Source organism: Octopus sinensis, linkage group LG27, assembly GCF_006345805.1.
Source record: "Octopus sinensis linkage group LG27, ASM634580v1, whole genome shotgun sequence".
Classification (NCBI taxonomy): domain Eukaryota; kingdom Metazoa; phylum Mollusca; class Cephalopoda; order Octopoda; family Octopodidae; genus Octopus; species Octopus sinensis.
The window spans coordinates 5,424,090-5,445,464 of record NC_043023.1 but is presented as its reverse complement, the minus strand read 5'-3'; the positions used below and the strand labels follow the sequence as shown (position 1 = coordinate 5,445,464).

Sequence of the window (21,375 nt, the reverse complement as noted above, 5' to 3'; positions counted from 1 at the left end):
ATGAATATATTTATTTTAGTGTATAATAAATTATTCTGTAAATGTATATGTATGTATGTGTGTGTGTGTGTCTGTGTTAGTCCCCCCAACATCGCTTGACAACCGAATCTGGTGTGTTTACGTCGCCGTAACTTAGCGGTTCGGCAAAAGTGACCGATAGAATAAGTACTGGGCTTATAAAGAATGAGTCCTGGGGTTGATTTGCTCGACTAAAGGCAGTGCTCCAACATGGCCACAGTCAAATGACTGAAACAAGTAAAAGAGTAAAAGAGTAAGAGTATAATATATATATATATATATATATACGCCTTAAATGGTCCTTTTACATACTGAACACTTGGTGAAATTGATTAATTAATTAATTTTACCCTCAATTGTTGATATTATAATTCATTTCTCTTGGTCATACTGCCTCGGTTCTCGCGGTTAAAATATAATGTTTGCTAGATAGACCACGTGGGTGGAATGGGGAGTGCAGAATTTTACACGCCTGCGCATTTTGAATTTGTTGACACCTGTTTAGTTGGAGTGGTTCATCTGAAGCGACAAGTTCGCTGATAGGTAAGTTCCTTCTTTTTAGTGTTCCCAAATCCAAATTAAGAAATTTTGAGCTGACGAAAGAAATGCTGATTTTATTTGGCTAATCTTGAAACGTTGACGTACTCAAACGATCTATGTACTTGTGATATTTTTCTGTATTTACCCCCAAACCTTCGTGAGCTGTCTAGAGTAAACATTATCTGAGAGAAATTTTCTTTAAGTAGTAGAAATGCTAAGAAAATTTTTTTTTTGGCTGCTATTTCTACTAAGTTCAGTATGTGGCAAAGTAATTTATTTTACTAAGCCCTATTATATAATGTAATATTTTGAATTCGCCTTAAATGGTCCTTTTACATACTGAACACTTGTGAAATTGATTAATTAATTAATTTTACCCTCAATTGTTGATATATATATATATATATATATATATATATATATATATATTATATATATATATTACGTGATTACGTGACCGACCAGTCCATCAGATGTTGTTACACATCGCTGGTCACAATGCGTTCGCATTGTTTTAACCTTCGAATGACGCCACCCCGCTGGCTAAGCGAGCAGGCCAACAGAGGAAAGAGTGGGAGAAAGAGTGGTGAAAGAGTACAGCAGGGATCATCACCCTCGTGGAGTTTTTTTTTAAGGTGTTTTCGCTCAATAAACACTCACAACGCCCGGTCTGGGAATCGAAACCGCGATCCTATAGCAGCGAGTCCGCTGCCCTAACCACTGGGCCATTGCGCCGTATATATATATCGTCAGTGAATCATATATCCGAAAAAGGGGGGGAAGAGAGAAAGAGGGAGGAAGACATGGCGTAACGTGTGTAGACACGTGGTTACGTGTGTGTGTAGGTGTGTATAGCAACAACATCAATAAGTGTAATCATAGCCTAAACACCCACGTCTTGGGGATTTCCCACAAATGTCTACAGATTTGGGATTTACACTCAGTTGTCCATTGTCATAAGCCATAATTGTCGTTGCCACAGACATGACTATGACACCAATTGTAGAAACGTGTTGGTGGGCGTTTGACATTTTAGTTCAGTGACTTCCAACCACCACCACCACCACCACCACCAGCACTACAGATAAACCATTACAAAACATACGCCTACTATTATATATACGCACACACATATATTTGTATATACATACGTACACACACACACACACACACATATATATGGCATTACCTGTTTCAATCATTTGACTGTGGCCATGCTGGAGCAAATCGACCCCAGGGCTTATTCTTTGTAAGCCGAGTACTTATTCTATCGGTTCTCTTTTGCCGAACCGCTAAGTTACGGGGACGTAAACACACCACCATCGGTTGTCAAGTGGTGGTGGGGGTGACAAACAGATACAAACACACACACACACATATACATATATACATACACACATACACGCATACATACACACATACACGCATACATACATATATACATACATCAGTATTGCTACTAGCTGACTCCTACATCGTCAATAATATTGTTTACAAATCCACTTTTTGCCGTTACATACTGATAGGGCACAGAAAGTGTGTCAATAACCAGCTGGAGGAGGTGTCCTCCTGGGGCTACAAGCTACTGTAGCATCCACCCTTAGGGTTAGCCACATTTAAGTGGCAAATATACTTCATGATATATATATATATATATATATAATATATATATATATATATATTATATATATATATATATACGACGGGCTTCTTTCAGTTTTCGTCTACCAAATCCACTCACAAGGCTTTGGTTAGCTCGAGGCTATAGTAGAAGACACTGGTCCAAGGTGTCACGCAGTGGGACTGAACTCGGAACCATGTAATTAGGAAGCAAGCTTCTTATTACAGCCAGTTGTGGCGAAAGAGTCAGCAGAAGTTCGCCATTACCTTCTGTTGGAGCCGCATGGAGCTTAGGTATTTCACTCATAAACACACACATCGCCCGGTCTGAGATTCGAACCCGCGATCCCTTGACCGCGAGTCCGCTGCTCTAACCACTAGGCCATGTGCCTCCACACATACACACATCTTAGAAGAAAAGGAGAGACAAGCAAACAGGTCACATCACCACCACTCCTATTATATTTCCACCACGACTAACAGCAACCAAAATCACATGAGCAACAACCACCATCTGTTACAAAACTACCATCAAAACAAAAGCCGAATTATTTAGCACTAGGTCAGTTTACTGGGAATTTCCCAGAGAGATAGATAGGGAGAGATAGAGAGAAGAGAGAGAGAGAGAGAGAGAGAGAGTGTGTGTGTACAATAGTTATAGACATTCCTACATATACGTCTTGTATACACAGACATGAATAATCACACACAAGAAAAAAAAACCGCGCGCACACACACACACCAACACAGAGAGAAAACACACATACAAATTCACACAAAGAAAGAGAGAGAAACCCAAACACACACACAACCGCAGTGGGAAAGCACAACAGATAAGACTACACAGAAGACAGATATAGATAGAAAAAGAGAGAGAGAGAAATCCAAACACACACACACACCCAATTTCCTGTTTATCTCAACCTTCAGTTATTTCAATTGTTTTAAGGTTGGTTAACGAGAATAAAGAAGACGAGAAATTAAACTACGTTGCACAATCGAATTAGAATGTTTTTCTCCCTCCTGAAAGCATTAAAAACGATTTATCTTTTACCAAATAACGGACAGAATCAAGACTACTGAAAAGGTTGCAAGACGCAACGAAAATTTAAAAATAGAAATAAGAAATAAGTGGAAATTTGGATCTTTTCCTTTTGAATGGCAGTTTTCAACACAATTTCTAGTTAACTTTTAAACTTCGTATACTGGTAGAATGTGTCAAAATAAAACATTTTTTTCTCTTGGCTTTCTTGAGAAAATTGTAATTTGTAAGTTTAACGTTGTTTAATTTTTCGAATTTTAACCAATCCTATGCCCTCTTTTGAGCTAAAATCATTTGCTGTGTCTAAAACAGACAACATCCTGTCACTTCCCCTAATCCACACCCTCAAGTACAGAGAGCTCCTACCTTTGTTGGTAACTAAGGCCTTAACTAAGGCCCTTAGTTACCAACAAAGGTAGGAGCTCTCTGTACTTTGATCAACCTGTTTTTATTCTAGCAGTTACACATTTAGAACTTGCTCCTCCACTACTAACTTGCTCCCCTAGATAACAGAAGCCATCTACTATTTCTAATGATCCCCCACTTTTTAATGCTTATTGTACCCACACATTTGCCACACAAAAAGGCTATTTTCTCCATTAACCTTCCTGTGATAGCACTATGCTTCTTATGTGTCCAAAAGAAAGCGGGGACGACAGGCTACTTTCACTTTCTATCTATCAAATCCACTCACAAAACTTTGCTTGGCCCGAGGCTATAATAGAAGACACTTTTCCCAAGGTGCCATACAGTGGGACTGAACCAAGAACCACATGATTAGGAAGTGAGCTTCTTACCAACCAGATACATCTGCACCTGGAACTTTCTAAAAGAAAAAAAATCATTATACCAGGCACAGACTTTTGGCTATGCTGGGGCTTTGCCTGAAAGCATTTTAGTCGAGCAAATCAACTGCCGTACTTCTTATTTTAAGCCCAGTGCTTTCACTAAAAACTGGCATTCCATCCGTTATGACAAAAGGAGTTACAGTTGACGTGATCAATAGAACAACCTGCTGGTGAAATTTATGTGCAAGTGGTTGAGTATTCCACAGACACATGTATTTTTAACTTAGATCTCAGGGAGATTCAGTGTGACATAGAATGTGACAAAGGTGGGCCTTTGAGATACAGGTAGTGCCCATTTCTGCCAGCTGAGTGGTCTGGAGGAACATGGAATAAAGTGTCTTGCTGAAGGAAATAATGAATTGCTGGGAATTGAACTGACGATCTTATGATCGTGGGCCGAATACCCTAACCACCAAGCCATTTGCCTTCACTATCTATTTCTTTACTACCCACAAGGGACTAAATACAGAGGGGACAAACAAGGACAGACAAAGGGATTAAGTCGATTACATCGACCCCAGTGCATAACTGGTACTTAATTTATCGACCCCGAAAGGATGAAAGGCAAAGTCGACCTTGGCGGAATTTGAACTCAGAACGTAATGGCAGCCGAAATACCGCAAAGTATTTCGCCCATTGTATCAACACCGTAAACATTATCAGTATCAACAATCGTAGCGCAGCCATTTGCAGCCCCGCCACCAACACCAACAAAACCACTAATTGCCACCATCAACAACACCAAACACTGAAAGCTGAAAAGTAGGACAACCACAACCACCATGTCATTTCCATCACTTGTGTCATGGTGATGGTGGTGGTGGTAATGATGATGTTGATGGTGGTGACAGAAATGGTGGCAGTGGTGGTGATGGTGTCACTATGAAAGAAAGGACATAATTTCTTCCACTTACATCAGGTCAAGAAATAAGATGCTGGGGAATTTTGATAGGAAATTCCGTAAACGAAAGAGGCTGATGAAACATCCTTTTTTAGTCAGTGTAGATTTATTATATCGTATTATATTTCTATCTTTATTTAATATTTGTCTATAGGTCTTTTGGTAGTTTATGAATTTTTAGTCGAGTATATTTAACTCTTTGATTGGCTGTTCTGTTTGTATTTTATTTGAATATATTTCTACCTTCTGTGATTTTATGAATGTGTGTTATTTTTTATGTGTTTGAAAACTATGGTGATTTAAATATATGATTAAATGTTTTGGGGGATGGTGTTGTATGTAAAGTCATTGACCCAAATTTAAGGTTTGTTCTATAACCAATGCTTCTTTATATATATGTATATATATATATGTGTGTGTGTGTGTGTGTGTATATATATATGTGTATATATGTGTGTATATATATATGTATATATGTGTGTCTATATATATATATATATATATATATGTGTATATATGTGTGTCTATATATATATATATATGTGTGTATATATATGTGTATCTTATATATATATATATATATATATATATATATATATATATATATATCAGTAGTTGATAGTTTCTGCTACCTATGTGACCAAGTTAGCAGTGGAGGTGGATGCTCAGAGAGTGTCACCACTAGAATAAGAATAGCCTGGGTGAAGTTTAGGAAGCTTCTTCCCCTACTGGCGACAAAGGGTCTCTCGTTCAGAGTGAAAGGTAGATTGTATGATGCATGTGTGTGAACTGTCATGCTTCACGGCAGTGAAATATGAGCTGTGACTGCAGAGGACATGCGTAGGCTTGAAAGAAATGAAGCTAGCATGATCTGCTGGATGTGTAATGTCAGTGTGCACTCACAACAGAGTGTATGTGTCCTGAGAGAAATACTGGACATAAGAAGCATCAAATGTGGCGTGCAAGAGAGATGTTTGTACAACGGATGAATGAGGATAGCTGTGTGAAGAAGTGCCACCCCCAACAGTTGAAGGAAGTAGAGGTAGACCCAGGAAGACACGGGATCAGGTGGTCAAGCATGACCTTCATATGTTGGGCCTCACAGAGGCAATAACAAAAAACCGAGACCTCTGGAAATGTGCTGTGACTGCGAAGACCTGACAAATAACGTGAGTTCATGGCTGTTTCCTGCACCAGCTTCACATAGCAGCCCCAGTTCATCCAAAGTACCTTGGATCGCAGGATGGCCTGCTGTGCTTACCTTGGATCATAGGGTGATCTGCTGTGCTTGAGTAGACCTATTGAGTCAAGTACATCAACATCAAAATAAATATCAAATGGAAATTGTAGTTGTGATACCTATGCTGGTGGCACATAAAAAGCACCCACTACATTCATGGAGTGGTTGGTGTTAGGAAGGGCATCCAGCTGTAGAAACACTGTCAGATCAGACTGGAGCCTGGTGCAGCCTTCTGGCTTCCCAGACCCCAGTTGAACCGTCCAACCCATGCTAGCATGGAAAACGGATGCTAAATGATGATGATGCCGTTGGATGTTGTAACTAACACCTTTATCTTTTAAGGACCATATATGACTGGATAATTGGGTTGTTTTCCTTTTATCCCAGTGCCTGAAGCTCAAGGTGTTATTATTGAACCTGGCCTTGAAATTACCTTCTGTAAGGCCCATGTATTTCTTCATCGAAACCGTGTCCTTAGTGGATATAGAGTCCACGCTGGCTTCATAAATTATGGTCTCGGACATGCAAGCTCCATTCGGTGGGCATAAATTTTTATCCCTGCATGAACAGCTGGTTTTGTATGGTGTGCTGTATGCAATTATGTTTTTAAAACTGATTTTTAAGTTACGTCTACTTTCTGTAAGTGTGGTTGACTGGAAAATGTCTATCAGTGCTAAGAAATACTTGCCTATATCAAAGGTCACTTTGGGTGAGTAGGGGTGTGTGAAACAGATAGTTTTCCTATGCCTGTGTTTCCTTTTCTTTATTATTGGATTAGTGGCAGGTGTATAGGTTATTTCCTCACTAATTCCACTATCTTTTAGAGCCTTATTATATACTGGGACAACACTACAAAAAAATGTCTTTATCGGAGGAAAGGCTAGAAATTCTTTTGCTAATGTTTTTAACTAAATTTTTAAACACTATGGGGGAATGGCAGGAACCCACATTAATATAACTAAGTCTATCATTGGGCTTCCTATAAGGTTTGTAAATATTCTTATTTAGATCTAAAGGAAATTGACAACTGTTAGGTTGGTATTTGTACTTATGCTAAGACCGAAAGTTTTCATCAATTGGATAATGTCCTTCCTAAACCGATCCTGTGCTGGTCCATTGGTATTTGCACTTAATATATCATTATATATATATATATATATATATATATATGTATATATATGTCACTAGCATGGGAACCAGTCAAGGGGCACTGGCATTGATCACATTCCGATGGTGCATTTTATGTGCCACCAGTACGGAAGCCAGTCAGGCGGCACTCGCCTGTTGTATGTGTGTGTGTATGTGTGTGAGTGTATGTGTGTGTGTGTATGTGTGTGTGTGTGTGTGTGTGTGTGCATGTATGCGTCTGTGTTTGTTCCCCACTATCACTTTACAACCGATGTTCATGTCTTTACATCACCATAACTTAACAGTTTGGCAAAAGAGACCAATAAAATAAATACTAGGAATAAGTTCTGGGGTCAATTTCTTCGACTAAAAGCCCCTTAAGGTGGTGCTCCAGCATGGCTGCAGTCAAATGACTGAAACAAGTAAAAGAATATATGTATATAAATAAACACACACACATATATATATACACAAACATTTAAGTCACAATATATGGATTCAAGTAATCCAGTAGTACTTAAGAAACTCCTTAATGTATCATTTTATAAAACATCTAGAATATATAGTTATGAAACAATTTGTTGTGACAGAATTTTTTTATTGTTAAATAAAATTTCTTCAAACTACTTTGCTCTTTGTGTGTGTGCGTGTGTTTGTGTACATATTTATGTACACACACACACACACATATATATATATATATATATATATAAAGTTAATCCAAACATGAAAACACAGAGAACACACAACAATGCAAGGACGTGGAACAAGTATAGTATTATTGGACGCTCAGGAAGGAAGGGAAGAAGGAGGGTTTAACGTTTCGAGCGGAGCTTTTCGTCAGAAGAAAAAGGAAAGATCCAAGACGGGGGAAAAAAATCACCAACGGTACACACGTGGTCACATTGTATGATGCCTGTGTGAAAACAGCTCAATTACATGGTAGTGAGACGTGGGCCAAGACTGCAGAGGACATTTGTAGACTGGAGAGGAATTAAGGTACGTTTGCGTGCGTGTGTGTGTGTGTACAATGGAAATGGGATGATAATGTTCGTGCCAGTCACGAGGCCAAACATCCCTGAAAGTTTCATCCGAATCCATCCAGAGGTTCTTGAGATGACCATGGACAAACCAACATGACTGAAAACAATACCTCCACTTTCGCTAAGGCAGAGGTAATAATAATCCTTCCTACTATAGACACAAGGCCTGAAATTTTTGGTGGGAGGGAGCTAGTTAATTATATCAACCCCAGTGCTTGACTGGTACTCATTTTATCAGTACCAAAAGGGATGAAAGGCTAAGTCGACCTCGGTGGAATTTGAACTCAGAACATTATGACAGATGAATTGCCACTAAGCATTTTACCCAGCAAAGTAACAATTCTGCCAACTTGCTGCCTTTATGCATATATATATCTTTATCTTATTTCTTTATTGCCCACAAGAGGCTAAACATAGAGGGGACAAACAAGGACAGACAAAGGGATTAAGTCGATTACATCGATCCCAGTGCGTAACTGGTACTCAATTTATTGACCCTGAAAGGATGAAAGGAAATGTCAACCTCGGCGGAATTTGAACTCAGAACGTAACGGCAGACGAAATACTTATTTCTTTACTACCCACAAGGGGCTAAACACAGAGAGGACAAACAAGGACAGACAAAGGGATTAAGTCGATTACATCGACCCCAGTGTGTAACTGGTACTTATTTAATCAACCCCGAAAGGATGAAAAGCAAAGTCGACCTCGGCAGAATTTGAACTCAGAACATAACGGCAGACGAAATACCGCTAAGCATTTCGCCCGACGTGCTAACGTTTCTGCCAGCTCGCCGCCTATATGTTTATCTTAATTGCTTGTAGGGATACCGTATTTCATTATGCAGCCATAATATCTTATCAACAAGTATATTAAGAGGAGTGAGGCCAGTATTCTCCACTGGATGTGTAATGTAAGTGTATATGTTCTACGGAGTTTCGTGTATTGAGAGAGAAGTTAGGCATAAGAGGAATTAGATGCAGTGAGCAGTGAGAAGACTGCACTGCTTTGGTCATATGATGCAGATGGATGCTGACAGCTCACAAAAAAGCACTGATCTCTCAAAGTAGATGGAACACGTGGAAGAGGGAGATGAGGAAGACACAGGACAAAGGACTAAAGGACACCTCAGCATGCTGAACCTTTCCAACAAGATGACAAAGAACTGAGATACCTATTTCTTTACTGCCCACAAGGGGCTACACACAGAGGGGACAAACAAGGACAGACAAACGGATTAAGTCGATTATATCGACCCCAGTGCATAACTGGTACTTATTTAATCGATCCCAAAAGGATGTAAGGCAAAGCTGACCTCAGCTGAATACTGAAATACCTGGCACCATGTTGTACTCATGAAGACCTATATTCCACAACAGAAGTGTTAAGGCTGCACCTCTGGCGAAGAGGATTGACCTGAAAGAGTTGTGTGCTGGTGCCACATGAGAGCACTCATGTAGTGCCACATTAGAGCACCCAGCACACCCTGCAAAGTGGTTGGCGTTAAGAAGGGCATCCAGCCATAGTTACCATGCCAACTCAAACTGGGGCCTGGTGCAGCCCTCCAGCTTGCCAGCTCCTGTCAAACCATCCAACCCATGCCAGCATGAATCATGGATGTTCAATGATGATGATGAATATACTTCAAAGTATATTAAAGGCTTCATCAGTCAATACTGTCTCCTGCCTGTGTTAGCAGTGTGATTCAATCAGTTTTAAAAGCTATCTCTTTTACTTGTTTCAGTCATTTGACTGTGGCCATGCTGGAGCACCACCTTTAGTCAAGCAAATTGACCCTAGGACTTATTCTATGTAAATCTGGTACTTATTCTATTGGTCTCTTTTGCCGAACCACTAAGTTACGGGGATGTAAACACACCAGCATCACTTGTCAAGTGATGTTGGGAGGACAAACACAGACACTCAAACATATATACACACACACACACACACACACATATATATATATATATATATATATATATCCATATATACGACGGGCTTCTTCCAGTTTCCGCCTACCAAATCCACTCACAAGGCTTTGGTCAGCCCGAGGCTATAGTAGAAGACACTTGCCCAAGGTACCACGCAGTGGGACTGAACCCAGAACCATGTGGTTTGTAGGCAAGCTACTTACCACACAGCCACTCCTATGCCTATATATATATTTTTTATCTTTTACTTGTTTCAATCATTAGACTGTGACCATGCTTGGGAACCACCTTGAAGAAATTTAGTGGAACAAACTGACTACATATTATTTTCTGTAAAGTGCGGTACTTATTGTGAAGGCGCATGGCTCAGTGGTTAGAGCGTTGAGCTTACGATCATGAGGTTGTGAGTTTGATTCCCGGAATGGGCTGCATGTTGTGTTCTTGAGCAAGACACTTTATTCCACTTTGCTCCAGTTAACTCAGCTGTAGAAATGAGTTGCGACATCACTGGTGCCAAGCTGTATCGGCCCCTTTGCCTTTCTCTTGGATAACAAGAGGGGAGGCTGGTATGCTTGGGTGACTGCTGGCCTTCCACAAAAAACTTTGCTCGGACTTGTGCCTTGGAGGGTAACTTTCCGGGTGCCACCGCATGGTTATTCATGACCGACGGGGGGTCTCCTTGGTACCTGTTATATCAGTTTCTTTTGAGACTAGTTGTCAAATAGTGGTGGGACACGAAGACACACACACACATGATGGGCTTCTTTCAGTTTTCATCTACCATATCCACTCACAAGGCTTTGGTCAGACATTTAGAAGACATTTGTCCAAGGTGCCACGCAGTGGGACTGAACCCTGAACCATGTGGTTGGGAAGCAAACTTCTTACCACACAGCCATCGTTGCACCTATGAGCAATCTTTGAACAAAGGCCATCGTTTACTTTAATTAGCAGTGAGTCACCTACTTCACAGTTTAACACAAACAAACATCAATCAAAAGGTTACCCTATTCTACACGGTGCAATTCTCCTCCCCTTCTCCACCCCATGTAATGTGTTGTCACCTTTACAGGATAAAACAGTGTAGAACATTCTGTGTAAGCAGTGAAAAAAAACCAGACCTATTTCTTACTCATCTTCTCTCAACTCATTAAACAGATAACATAGAGGTTATTATCACCAATTCTCTATATTTACGAAGCTATTAAAAACAGATAAATTTAAGGTCAAGTACTTATACATGAATGTTTGTATGTGTCAACGTGTGTGAGTGTGTGTGTGTGTCTAACCCCTTCAAGTAAATAGCTCTGATTAATCTGTAAAAAAAGCATAGGTAGGAATTCCGTAAGATGTACCAAGTGTAAGCTAAGGACACATAAAAGGTGCAGCAATATCAAAGGAAGGTTAACCAGGCAGATAGTTGCACAGGGATAATAAACACCAAAGATGTACAGAAAACAGCTTCTGTCACATGCCAGGGGGAAAAACTAGAAGTAGTTGATAGCTTCTGTTACCTAGGCGACCAAGTCTGCAGTGGGAGTGATTGCTCTGAGAGTGTAGCAGCTGGGATAAGAATAGCCTGGGCAAAGTTCAGAGAGCTCCTACTTCTGCTGGCAATTAAGGGCCTCTCACTCAAGGTGAAAGGTAGACTGTATGATGCATGTGTGCAAACAGCCATGCTACACAGTAGTGAAATATGGGCCACAAATAACTGCTGAGGACATGCGTAGGCTTAAAAGAAATGAAACTAGTATGATCTGCTGGATGTGCAATGTCAGTGTGCATACATGAACAGAGTGTAAGCACCCTGAGAGAAAAGTTGGGCATGAAAAGCATCAAATGTGGTGTGCAAGAGAGATGACTGTGCTGATATGGCCATGTGTTATGTATGGATGAGGACAGCTGTGTGAGGAAGTGCCACTCCCTAAGAGTGGAAGGAACCTATGGGAGAGGTAGACCCAGGAGATGAGGTGGTGAAGCATGACCTTCAAATGTTGGGCCTCACAGAGGCAATGACAAGAGACCAAGACCTTTGGAGATATGCTATGATTGGGAAGACCCGGCAAGTAAAGTGAAATCGCAGCCATGACTGATGCCAGTGTTGCAGGATTGGCACATTTAAAAGTACCCTTGAAGCATTGGGTGATATGATATGCTTGAGAAGACCTGTTGGGTCAAGTAAAATGGAAATCGTAGCAGTGGCGAGTGCCGCCTGACTGGCTTCCGTACTGGTGGCACATAAAATGCACCATCGGAATGTGATCAATGCCAGTGCCCCTTGACTGGTTCCCATGCTAGTGACATGTAAAAAGCACCAACCAAACGTGGTCAATGATAGTGCCGCCTGACTGGTTCCCGTGTCCTGAGGTCGATTTGGTTGACCAAAGGCGGTAAACAAGTAAAAGAATAAAAGTAAACAATTAAAAGAATAAAAGAATATTGTCATTAAATAGATTTAATATAACATGAAAACCGTAAATATTTTATATAAGATGAAAACATTCACATTTAAGGCAAAATATATCACCTCTTCATGACCGAAATAAGATTCATAAATAGTTTTTCACAATCTCTGAAATTGTTCCGCCACACATGCTTATGAAAATATGATGTCAATATATCACTATTCCCACATTATCGCATGAGTTTCTTCTTTGCGAGCATCCATCACACTTCTCATCGTTTAGATCAACAAAACTCAGTGAATGATTAACAAATCCAACTTCATGAGCATGTAGGAAGTCCAACCATCTACCGTAAATCCTCAAGTATAATCCGCATCCCCCCCCAAAATTTAAAGGTCAAAATCCCTAGTGCGTACTATATACGAGGTTAAAAATGAAAATTTTATAAGCCATGTCCAAGTCTCTATTTGCTGTCCGGCAATGTTTATTCAGACACATTTTGTGATGTCGGGTGCGAAAATCCCTTAAGCTAAGCCTGAAAGCAATGAAGTCATAAAAGAATCATCCATAACTTGCAGTAAGCAACATTTATTAAACATTATTACTGTTATTTCTTTATTTTCTGCAAACAAAATGCACAAAAAAGCTACACGCTTGCATTATATTATATATACAATAAAGGACGTTACCGTATACATTTTTACAAACCAAAGACGTTATATAGACCTCCTTGACTCAGGTTAGAGAAGGGGTGCGTATTATACACAAGGTTTAGGTTTTTCAGAGGTACAGCCCTCTAAAAATCCCCTGCGTATTATACTCAAGGGCGGACTATACTCGAGGATTTACGGTATTTAAAAATGTCTTTAAGAATTTTGACGTATCGTTGTTGTCATTTCCGATTTCTACCTCAATTTAGTTTCATTTTCTTCAGAAAAATTAATTTCGTTTTTTAAAACCGTTGACCGACGTTTATAGCTATTCTACGTTAAGACGAAGAAACACACACACACATATATATATACCCACTTCAAGACCCGAAGTATATACCCACAAAGTTATCAACCACCTCACCAACAACAACACTGAACACCTTTTTGATCTCCATGTGTCTAACACACGTGGACATGCCTACAAAGTCAGAAAACAATACAGCTCCCATGACTTTCGGAAACATTTTTTCACGCTCAGAGTTGCTGAAGCATGGAATAAACTGCCTGCGTCAGTTGTTGATTGCCATGACACTGCATCTTTTAAGGCCCTCATGCTTTCCGAAATCCGCCGAAACTACACCTGATTATATATACACTTTAGATGAGTTGTAGTGCACCTGAGCACTGTACACAATTATTATTATTATTATTAGAATTTAAGACTCAAGGACTCAATTTGGCAAAACTATCCACCACGTGTGTGTATATATATATCTACGTAAGTGTGAATTTTACCATATCTTTATCTTTCAACAGATGGGTACATCGTGTGGTGGTGGTGGGGGGCATTTAAAATTTTTGAAGTTTTTCAGATTTTCACCAGATTATTATTTATTTATGTTGCCATGGTCTCCGAGAAGGGAAAGTATTTGTTCGGCAAATTCCGTATAAATTTTTTATTACTTTAATGTTTGTTTGTGGTCGAACAGTAAAAAGCACGGTCGCACTCACACACACATTAATTGTCTTTCATTTCTATGTATGTGTATCTATATATGTGTGCGCGAGTGTGTTGGCGTGTGTGTCACGGTTGGAGTCATGTTTTTCACAGTTCAGCTGCAAAAAAATAAACATTAAAGAAATAAAAATTTTATACGGAACTTGCCGAACAAATGTTTTCAGTTTACGGAGACAAAAACCGATTGATTGCTTTTTTTCTTAAATGTAGGTCTTATGTAATTTTGCACTTGTTTTATAGACCCCCGAAAAAACTGAAAAGCAAAATTGATCCCAGCAGTATTTGAACTTAGAATGTAAAGAGTCAGAAAAAAATTGCCGCTCAGCATTTCGCCCGACACGTTAGTAATTCTGCCAGCTCACGGCCTTAAGATCCAATTTCCCCAGTGGGGAATTTCCAGAATTATTGCTAAAAACGATGATGATGAAATAGTGAAAAGAAGGACTTCGTTTTTCGTTTTCTGTAAATTATTACACACACATATATATTATATATATATAGGCGCAGGAGTGGCTGTGTGGTAAGTAGCTTGCTAAACAACCACATGGTTCCGGGTTCAGTCCCACTGCGTGGCATCTTGGGCAAGTGTCTTCTGCTATAGCCCTGGGCCGACCAATGCCTTATGAGTGGATTTGGTAGACGGAAACTGAAAGAAGCCTGTCGTATATATATATATATATTATATATATATATATTATATATATATATATATATATTATATATATATATATATATATATATGTATGGTGTGTTTACGTCCCCGTCACTTAGCGGTTCGGCAAAAAAACTGATAGAATAAGTACGGGCTTACAAAGAATAAGTCCCGGGGTCGATTTGCTCGACTAAAGGCAGTGCTCCAGCATGGCTACAGTCAAATGACTGAAACAAGTAAAAGAGTAAAAGAGAGAGTATGTGTGTGTGTATGTATTATGTATATGTATTGCCACACATATATATGCCAATAAAAAAATCTATTAATAGCTCTTATTTTAAATAATTTGTCTGTTAAATTTTATATATCTACTGAGATTAGGCAAATTTGTATAGTATGCTTTGTGTCTCCAAGCAATCTTGAGGCCCTGAGACATGTATTGCTTGGACACACACACACACATATATATTATATATATATAGGCGCAGGAGTGGCTGTGTGGTAAGTAGCTTGCTAAACAACCACATGGTTCCGGGTTCAGTCCCACTGCGTGCATCTTGGGCAAGTGTCTTCTGCTATAGCCCTGGGCCGACCAATGCCTTATGAGTGGATTTGGTAGACGGAAACTGAAAGAAGCCTGTCGTATATATGTATATATATATATATATATATATATATATATATATGTATGGTGTGTTTACGTCCCCGTCACTTAGCGGTTCGGCAAAAAAACTGATAGAATAAGTACGGGCTTACAAAGAATAAGTCCCGGGGTCGATTTGCTCGACTAAAGGCAGTGCTCCAGCATGCTACAGTCAAATGACTGAAACAAGTAAAAGAGTAAAAGAGAGAGTATGTGTGTGTGTATGTATATATGTAATGTATTGCCACACATATATATGCCAATAAAAAAATCTATTAATAGCTCTTATTTTAAATAATTTGTCTGTTAAATTTTATATATCTACTGAGATTAGGCAAATTTGTATAGTATGCTTTGTGTCTCCAAGCAATCTTGAGGCCCTGAGACATGTATTGCTTGGACACACACACACACATATATATATATATATATATATATATATAGGGTTGGCTAATAGTCCCCTGACAGTAAATCAAAACCATTTACTTCCAAGGTTTATTTATGTTAAACAACTGAATGAATTTAATAAAAGCATCTAAACATGAAACATCATGAAAATTATTCAAACTGAAGTCCTTCTTGAGTGACACATTTTCCCATTCAAGTCAATACAGAATTACAGAGAGTATTTATGGAATTTTGATTTACTGTCAGATGATTTTGGGCCAACCCTGTGTATACATACATATATATATATATATATATATATATATATATTATATATATATATATATATATATATAAATGTATGTGTATTTTTTCAATGTGTACAAATAACAAAGAAAACATAAATAGTTACCAGGGTAGCAAAAATTCACATAAGTGTCAAGGATATTACAACCTACTTATAAAGGTAGAAATTCCAGGGTTAAGTGAAATGTTTTTGTATAACATTGATAAATTAAGAAATGGAGTCAAACGAAGGTGTCACTCAAATCATTTATACTTCCAACATATGTTTCGAAGAAAGCATTGAGATCATTCCGGAGGGAATAGAAATTATGTAAAACAATGCAATCATCTCATCAGGGAAACAAAACACATCAATAAGTCATTTTAACCGAATGTGATTACCGCGTATATGATGAAGGGGAATGCTAGCAAGTTATTTTTTTTTAAAAAACCGTTAATAGATTATAAACAATTATAATCAGGGGTCAGCTAATTGCTTCGCCAGGCACCGAATTTAGAAAAAGGTGTTAAAATATTTATAGTAGCGGAAAAGGTATTTTAACTCCTATTTCTAAATTCGGTGCAGGGCGAAGCAATTAGCTGACCCCTAATTATAATTATGTTTATAATTATAGAATATTTGTATAATTTTACCTAAAAAGGTTATTTTAACGTACCGAACTACGTAGTAAAATTAATAATTATTAATTAATTAATTAATTTTACCCTTTCATTATTCTTTTACTTGTTTCAGTCATTTGACTGCGGCCATGCTGGAGCACCGCCTTTAGTCGAGCAACTCGACCCCGGGACTTATTCTTTTGTAAGCCCAGTACTTATTCTATCGGTCTCTTTTGCCGAACCGCTAAGTAACGGGGACATAAACACACCAGCATCGGTTGTCAACTAATGCTAGGGAAACAAACACAGACACACACACACGCATATATATACATGTATACGACAGGCTTCTTTCAGTTTCCGTCTACCAAATCCACTCACAAGGCTTTGGTCGGCCCGAGGCTTAGTAGAAGACACTTGCCCAAGGTGCTACGCAGTGGGACTGAACCCGGAACCATGTGGTTGGTAAACAAGCTACTTACCACACAACCACTCCTGCGTTGAAACATATATATGTCTAATGTAAATAATTCTTCCTAAGTTTTCGAAATCATTACATTGCAAGTATTGCGTCGTTATTTTGTCCTGGTTCATCATACTTAAGAATAAAAATTGGTCAGCATAGTTGTTAAGTTCAGACAGTTCGAAACATAAGCGGTAGCTCCTCTTTTTCCAAGAAATTTTCGTCTGGGGGAGTGTTGTACACATATATACTCGCATTCCGATCAACAGAAACAACCTGCTTGTGAACCTAACGTGAAAGTAATTGAACACTCCCCAGACGAAAATTTCTTGGAAAAAGAGGACCTATTTCTTATGTTTCGAACTGTCTGAACTTAACAACTATGCTGACCAATTTTTATTCTTAAGTATGGTGCACCAGGACAAAATAATGACGCAATACTTGCAATGTAATGATTTCGAAAACTTGGGAAGAATTATTTACATTAGACGGATATTTGTCCCCATCTTGTCTGTTTCGGCTGAGATACCCGCCAAGCCTTCATCAGGTGTCTTGGCTATATCAGCCGAAGAAACAGGATGGGGACAAACATACGTTAAATATAAATAATTCCTCATTTCTTAAATACAGAACTGTATTACGTGTGGTTAAATGACAAAAAAAAGGACAGAAATTACTCATTCTGCCCCACCCGTGTATGTGTGCGTGTGTGTGTGTGTATGCGTGTCTGTGTGTGTGTGTGGGGGGGGCGCAAGGGCCCAGTGATTAGGGCAGCGGTTGTAGGATCGTGGTTTCGATTCCCAGACCGGGCGTTGTGTGTGTTTATTGAGCGAAAACGCCTAAAGCTTCACGAGGCTCCGGCATATATGCTAATACCTTGCCGAACAAATTTTCACTTTCTCGAGCGTAAAACCGATTGACCGGCTACATATACACCCACACATACATATATACACACACACACACTGCGTGGCATCTTGGGCAAGTGTCTTCTGCTATAGCCCCGGGCCGACCAATGCATTGTGAGTGGATTTGGTAGACGGAAACTGAAAGAAGCCTGTCGTATATATGTGTATATATATATATATATATATATATATATATATATATATATATATATATATATATGTGTGTGTGTGTGTTTGTTCCCCTAGCATGGGGGACACCGATGCTGGTGTGCTTACGTCCCCGTCACTTAGCGGTTCGGCAAAAGAGACCGATAGAATAAGTACTGGGCTTAGTATAAGTCCCGGGGTCGATTTGCTCGACTAAAAAAAGGCAGTGCTCCAGCATGGCCGCAGTCAAATGACTGAAACAAGTAAAAGAGAAAAAGAGTAATATATATATATATATAGTTAATCCAAACATGAAAACACAACGCGAGGACGTGGAACAAATATAGTATTATTGGACGCTCAGGAAGGAAGGGAAGAAGAAGGGTTTAACGTTTCGAACGGAGCTCTTCGTCAGAAACATAGGAAGAGGAAAGATCCAGAGAAGGGAAGACGGAGGAAAAAAAACAATCGCCAACGGTACACACGCGGTCAATGACACACACACACATATATATCGTGAGAATTTAAGACTGTGTGTGCGTATTCTTTACATTCGCCCCACTTATGATAGTTACTATATGATACACTATGTATGAATAAAAGACGGGACGTTAATGTTTACACCAAGCATTAACCGATGGGATGCTCATGTCCGGAACATCTTACATCAAAGGACTGTTGGCTCAGGACTGACCTGGGACCAAACAACAATTATAGTCACAAATACAAGCTGCTATATTACTCATTAGAAAGATAAAATAGTCCTTGGTACGGTATGTCTGAATAAAAGGCGGCGAGCTGGCAGAAACGTTAGCACGTCGGGCGAAATGCTCAGCGGTATTTCGTCTGCCGTTACGTTCTGAGTTCAAATTCCGCCGAGGTCGACTTTGCCTTTCATCCTTTCGGGGTCGATTAAATAAGTACCAGTTACGCACTGGGGTCGATGCAATCAACTTAATACCTATGTCTGTCCTTGATTGTCCCCTCTGTGTTTAGCCCCTTGTGGGTAGTAAAGAAATAGGTATGTCTGAATAAAAGACGGGATGGTCACGTTCGGAATATCTCACATCCTAGATCTGTTGGATCAGGACTGACCCGGGGCTAATGAACGACAGTAACCACAACAGCAAAAACATTTATATAATTACAACAAATTAAAATAGACGGAAGCTATAACTTACTTCTGCTTATTAATCGTCTGTTATTTTTCAAATCCTTGATTAATTAAAACAATTAATCAGTGTTCTGGTTTGTAATTAATCCCTTATTTGTTACGACCAGTTGTGGCAGAAGCAATTCGCGAAGCACAAACGGCTGGGGAGCGATTCAGGTTTCAAGTCTGTGCTGTCTCGAAGTTGTTTATTACTCTGAACTAAAGTCTGAAAGAGAGGCGGGATTTTTATGTAAGAGAGAGAGAGAGAAAGAGAGGGGAAAGAGAGAGAGGGTGAGAGAAAGAGAGGGAGTGTGTGTGTGAATGGGTGTACTGTATGAATCATTTACTGTGTGTGATTGTGTGAATGTGTCAGTGTGTGAATGTTGCGTGTGTGGGCGTGAATATGTGAAAGGGTGTACTGTACAGCGTGTGATATTACGTATACTCTTTACTCTTTTACTTGTTTCAGTCATTTGACTGCGGCCATGCTGGAGCACCGCCTTTAGTCGAGCAAATCGACCCCGGGACTTATTCTTTTGTAAGCCCAGTACTTATTCTATCGGTCTCTTTTTGCCGAATCGCTAAGTTACGGGGACGTAAACACACCAGCATCGGTTGTCAAACAATGCTAGGGTGTACAAACACAGACACACAAACATATACACACACACACATACATATACATATATACGACAGGCTTCTTTCAGTTTCCGTCTACCAAATCCACTCACAAGGCATTGGTCGGCCCGGGGCTATAGCAGAAGACACTTGCCCAAGATGCCACGCAGTGGGACTGAACCCGGAACCATGTGGTTGGTTAGCAAGCTACTTACCACAGAGCCGTGTGTGTATGTATGTTTTCAAATACGTGTTTATGTGTCTGTCAGCGTGTGTGTGTATATCGAAATACTACGTTTAGTGTCTAAATGCATGTATGTAGATATTTGTGTGTGAGTCATATATTGGTTCGGGTCTTGTATCCTCCCCGCCAACCCCGAGTACCATATGACGACCTATTTGGGGATAAAATGCAAGAAATGACCTTTAAAACTTCAGAAGTGGTTGTAATGGTTTAGATTCACTTCAGATAAAGTCGATTCATTGAAAAAGAAAAACAAACAAACAAACTGTCACTGTTCGAGAAATAATCCCCGTCTAAATGCAACAATAACAAGCAAACCTACACAACCGTGCCCCACCCAACTTCTGTAGTTATGCCTTATGACGTAAAAGTTTATTTCGTATTTACGCAGTACTTGGTAATGTTTTACTGAGCAAACCTACAGAAACGTACCCCAACCCCGAACAAGGCATACCTACACAAATGTGCCCGCCCACCTTGAATTTGTATTTTTACAACTTTCGTAATTATTCTTTTACTTTTTTTCGGTCATTTGACTGCGGCCATGCTGGAGCGTCGCCTTTTAGTCGAGCAAATCAACCCCAGGGCTTACTCTTTGTAAGCCTTGTACTTATTCTATCGGTTCCTAGCCGAACCGCTAAGTTACGGTGACGTAAACGCACCAGCATCGGTTGTCAAACGATGTTGGTGGGGTCAAACACTGACCTACAATCACACACACACACGCACGCACACACATACATACACACACGCACAGACACGACGGGCTTCCTTCAGTTTCCGTCCACCAAATCCACTCACAAGGCTTTGGTATTTTTTATTGAAGATTTGTACAAGTTCGCTTCATATGATATAGATTACGAT

General features: G+C 39.5%; 1 protein-coding gene across 1 annotated transcript in view; it reads right to left on the bottom strand.

Moving 5' to 3' along the window:
- The window catches only part of LOC115225355 (kinesin-related protein 12), a 28,489-nt gene extending 8,606 nt beyond the window's left edge, over positions 1–19,883 (bottom strand). Inside the window, exon 1 of the mRNA XM_029796305.2 lies at positions 19,678–19,883. The gene's annotated coding sequence lies outside the window, so the exon portion shown is untranslated. The remainder of the gene's footprint in view (positions 1–19,677) is intronic.
- Between the last annotated feature and the right edge of the window lie 1,492 nt (positions 19,884–21,375).